Source organism: Phascolarctos cinereus, unplaced genomic scaffold, assembly GCF_003287225.1.
Source record: "Phascolarctos cinereus isolate Bilbo 61053 unplaced genomic scaffold, phaCin_HiC Scaffold_3;HRSCAF=262, whole genome shotgun sequence".
Lineage (NCBI taxonomy): Eukaryota > Metazoa > Chordata > Mammalia > Diprotodontia > Phascolarctidae > Phascolarctos > Phascolarctos cinereus.
Genome location: NW_027555736.1, coordinates 21,395,975 through 21,401,370, shown reverse-complemented (window position 1 = coordinate 21,401,370; position 5,396 = coordinate 21,395,975). Strand labels below are relative to the sequence as shown.

The window sequence follows — 5,396 nt, the reverse complement described above, 5'->3', positions numbered from 1 at the left end:
GGACAGTTTGTACAAAATCATGGAGACAAGAGATGGAATTAGTTTAGTGTGTGTTGGGCAAGATGGCAGCCTCTCAGGTCCTTTTCATCTATGAGATTCTCAAGGTGTGTGAAAACTCATGCAAGAGTCAGCTTCCTAGGAAGGTAGATTGAGTTTCTATGGTTTCTTTTGTCAGTCTGGGACATTTGCAGCATTCGTTTGGACAAACAAATATGTGGAACTTTTATTCTCAGCTCTCTCTAGACATTTCCTTCTTGGTTTAGGTCATGCATTAGCTCTCCTACCTACCCTTTTCTGGGCTATCTATGTCAAGCAAGTTCCAAGAGGGAGAATTTCATGGAGGAGTGCATTCCAGAAGGGAGTAGGACAAGATGATCTCTGAGGAGAGCTGTAATTAACTTGGGGTGAGTGGGATTTTGCCCTTGCCACTGGCAGGGGAGTGGAGTAATGATCTCTATTGATTCACCAGCCTGGGCCAGACCTGTTCCTTTCCCTGGGTCACCCTCACCACCCTGTCATTGAGCCACTTCTGTATCCCTGGGCCTCCTTCCTCCCAGAACACCTGCAGCTGAGCTCGCACTACCATGTACTGCTCCCTCTTGCAACTGGATTTTGCCCCAAGGTGAAAATATTCCTAGTTACAGCTCTGCTTCTGAGGTCCCTTCCCACTCAATTCTTTTTTTGTTCCTTAATATTATTTTTCCCCCAATTACATGGAAAGACAGTTTTCAATGTTCATTTTGGTAAGATTTTGAGCTCCAAATTTTTCTCCCTCCTTCCTCTCCTCCCTCCCCAAGAGAGCACACAATTTGATATAGGTTATACATGTACAATTGTGTTAAACATATTTCCACATTAGTCATGTTGTGAAAGAAGAATCAGAACAAAAGGGGGAAAAAAAGAGAAAGAAAAAATAAAACACAAAAAAAGTGAAAATCGTATGGTTCTACCTGCATTCAAACTCTATATTTCTTTGTTTGGATGTGGTTAGCATTTTCCATCACAAATCTTTTGGAATTGTCTTGGATCATTGTATTGTTGAGATGAGCTAAGTTTCTCATAGGCAGTCATCACACAATGTTGCTATTGCTGAGTATAATATTCTCCTGGTTCTGCTCACTTCACTCAGCATCAGTTCATGTAAGTCTTTCCAGGTTTTTCTAAAATCTGCCTGCTCATAATTTCTTACAGCAAAATAGTATTCCGTTACATTCATATATCACAACTTGTTCAGCCATTCCCCAGTTGACAGGCATCCCCTCAATTTCCAATTCTTTGCCACCACAAAAGAGTTGCTATAAATATTTTTGTACATGTGGGTCCTTTTCCCTTTTTTATGATCTCTTTGGGATACAAACCTAGTAGTGATATTGTTAGATCAAAGGGTATGCACAGTTTTATAGTCCTTTGGGTATAATTCCAAATTGCTCTCCAGAATGGTTGGATCAGTTCACTGCTCCATCAACAATGCATCAGTGTTCCAATTTTCCCACATCTTCTCCAACATTTATCATTTTCCTTTTATATCATATTAGCCAATCTAATAAGTATGAGGTCTTACCTCAGAGTTGTTTTAATTCAGATTAAATTAATTTGGATTTTTCTAATCAATACCCATTCTCAATTCTATAGCTGGGTATTTAGCATGATAACAATAATAACTCCCATTCATTAGACATTTCATATGTGATGTTTCATTTGATACAACAATCCTATGAGGGAGAAAATGAGTTTTATTGTCATTTTACAAATGAGGAAACTGAGGTACAGGGAGGTGGTATGGCTTCAAAGGGTTAAATACATGATGAGGGGCTAAGCCATATCTTCTGATTTCATGTCCAGTGCTTTTTGTATCCTACATCATGCTGTGTGAGACTTCCACCTTCATAGTTTATAAAAGCATTGGGGGAGGACATTGCCCACTTTCTAGTTATTAGATACTAGCAGAAAGCATCAACTCACAGGATTTAGAGCTAGAAGGGGCTTTCGAAATCATCTAGCCCAACCTCCTTATTGTACAAATGAGGAAACTGAGGCTCAGAGGGGTAAAGTGACAGAGGGGATTCAAACATAGGCTGTCTGACTTCAAATTCTCTGTTTTAGATTCCTCTGTTAAAAAAAAAAAGTGTACTGGGGAAGTTGCGCGAAAGCCGAGTGGAGGTAGGCAGCTCATCGACCCAGACCAGGTCATTGTGAAGTGCAGCGAGCAGGAAAACCGTACACCATGTCGCGCTATGGGCGGTTCCGAGGAGAGACCAAAGCGTATGTTGGCAACCTGGGAACTGGTGCCGGCAAAGGAGACTTAGAAGGAGCGTTTAGTTACCATGGTCCCTTAAGAACTGTATGGATTGCCAGCAATCCTCCAGGATTTGCTCTTGTGGTATTTAAAGATCCAAGAGATGCGGAAGACGCAGTTCGAGGACTAGATGGAAAGGTGATTTGTGGCTCTCGGGTAAGAGTCTAATTGTCAACAGCATGCCCCAAGGATCTAGATATGATAGACCACCTGCACGTAGCCCATTTGATCCTATTGATAGATGTTATGAGTGTGGGGAGAAAGGTCATTATGCTTATGATCGTCGTCGCTACAGCCGACGAAGGAGAAGCAGGTCACTATCTCGATCACACTCAAGGTCCAGAGGAAGGAGATATTCTCGCTCACTGAGCAGGAGTCGTGGAAGGAGGACGAGACTTATATCTTCTCGAAGGTCAAGATCTGCATCTCTTCATAGATGTAGGTCAGCTTAAACCCGATCTCGATCTGGCTCTTTAAAAACGTCGAGCTATTTCCAGTCATCCCGCTCAAGATCCAGATCCAGGTCTCTTTCAAGACCTAGAAGCAGCTGATCAAAGTCCAGATCACCATCTCCAAAGAGAAGCCGCTCACATTCTGGAAGTCCTCGTAGGAGTGCAAGTCCTGAAAGAATGGACTGAAATGGGAAAAAAAATAACCTTTTAAAAGGAAAGTTATTTTGTTTACGTTATTATAAGGAATTTTGTGTTGTCTGTTCAATGTAAGTGTAACCTAGAAGGCTATTTGAATCATCTAATAATCAGAATGGATCTGGATATTTTAAGAGCTCTGTAAATTTATGTCAGTAGAACAGTATAAATTTTGTTGTTGTATGTACTAACATCTTATGATGTGAAAATGGGATTTTTTATGGGAACATCTAAGAATAAAACTGTATCTCTAACTAGACTTCTGATTTGTGGTCACTACTGTTAAAATTTGGCTTGGGCAAGTCTCAAACCTAGAGAGGCTGTTAGGTGTGTTCAGGGTCAGTGTCCGGATGCGACTAGAAGGTGATAAAAAGTAATCAAGTTGAATGCACTGATTAAATCTTTCATACATTCGGATAATTTCTTAACTGTCATTTGGGGCATTGGAAAAAAAAACCCCTACGTTTTCATAGTAGATAAATTTGGAAGTAGTTATGTTTTAGAGAGTTAACCTCAATTTTTCTTTTTTGTAACTGCCTGTCATCTGTGACAGACTCAAATGCCCTATGAAATTATCATCACCAAGGGACCACAATCCATTAAATTGGCATAACAATTGGACAGAGTTTAAAGTAAATTTCGGGAAATGCTGAAGGGTCCATGACAAGTAATATATAATAGCACAAATTTTACTTTTAGACAACTGCTGTGTTGTAGCTAAAATTAATAGAATAAGCTCGTTATAGGCAAGTCGTCATCAGATAAGGACTAATGAATGTTGAAAAAGTCACCATTTGAGAATATATTGCTCACTACTGTGCAATAATTTTTAGTAATATATACATTTTAATGTTAAGTTAAATTGTTTGAAGATGCCAAAAATGAGTACATGTTTGTTTGTTTTTTTTTTAAGAATTGCTTGGATTGAGGACAAAGACAAATGTAAACTAGCTTTGCAAAATTGTCATTTTCCCTCCCTAAGCATCTTTTCCATCTTCCATGTCTTTAAAATTCTGCTCCGACTTCATCTTACCTGACCTTCCCATAGACAGGGCAGATTTTGCTAGGCTGGTACAAAGTATTTAAATTTGTTGATTATAAAACAAACTAAAATGTGATTTGTATTCCAACAGTACATTTACATTGTTTCCAATGGTACATTTACATCATTAGCTTTTGGTTTCCCTCATATCGCTTGATGAACTTAAATTTTTAATAAAGACTAATAACATTCCCCATACCTTAAAATAGGAATATTAGAATATAATTTCACCAAAAGGCACAAGTGATCTATTTGAAAACTCTATTTGAGTCATCCTAGCTTTGGGACAAAAAGCTTAACTTTCAAGAGTCATGTTTTTCCAGTGTACCTGGTACTGACTTCTGCCATAGGTTTAAATATAGCAGGTAGTAATAGTAATTGGCCACTAATGAGTTTACTCAGTAATTTTTGAATGATTTGACATTCATAAGAGCCATTTTTTTGTATACTAAGGTTATTTGAAGAAACCTTTTTGTTAAGGGATTTGAATATTGAATGAGCAGTATGATTTGGTATAGAAACAATCTACAGTATACAGGTTTATCTGTTGCATTTTGTCAGGTTTAACTATTCTGTACTATATTACGGCAAATTTGCTCTACAATAAATCTGCAGAGATTTAAAAAAAATGTAATGTATCTCTCATAATAGTGATTTGTAAATGCTTCAGAGGGGAGATTTATTTTCCAATTTTTAAAAACATTTATATTTAAAGTTTTGAGTTCCAAATTCTATTGCTACTTCCCTCCTTCCCCTCCCCCCTCCCTAAGATGGTAAGCAATTAGATATAGGTTATCCAGGTGCAATTATGTAAAACATTTCCATATTAGTGATTTTGTACAAGAAGACTTGAATAAAAGAAAAAGAAAGAAAGAAAGTGAAAAATAGCATGTTTCAGTCTATATTCAAATAATATCAGTTCTTTCTTTGGAGATGGATAGTATGCTTCATCATTAGTTCTTTGGGGTTGTCTTGTATCACTGTATTACTGAGAATAGCTAAGTCATTCACAGTTCTTCATCAAATAATATTAGTGCATACACTGTTCTTCTGGTTCTGTTCATTTCATAATGCATCAATTCATGTAAGCCTTTCCAAGTTTTTCTGAAATCATACCGCTTGTCATTTCTTATAGCACAATAATATTCCATTACAATCATATAACACAGCTTGTTTAGCTATTTCCCAATTGATAGGCATCCCTTTGGTTTCCAATTCTTTGCCACCACAAAAAGAGCTGCTATAAATATTTTTGTACAAATAGATCCTTTCCCCTTTTTGGGGATGTCTTTGGGGTATAGCTTTTAGCAGTGGTATTGATGGATCAAAGGGTATGTACAGTTTTATAGCCCTTTGGGCATAGTTCCGAATTGCTCTCCATAATGGTTGGATCACAGAGGGGAGATTTAAA

At 37.7% G+C, this 5,396-nt stretch overlaps 1 pseudogene; it reads left to right on the top strand.

Moving 5' to 3' along the window:
- The first annotated feature begins 2,044 nt into the window (after positions 1 to 2,044).
- On the top strand, positions 2,045 to 3,165 carry LOC110216355 (serine/arginine-rich splicing factor 7 pseudogene; annotated as a pseudogene).
- Positions 3,166 to 5,396: the final 2,231 nt, after the last annotated feature.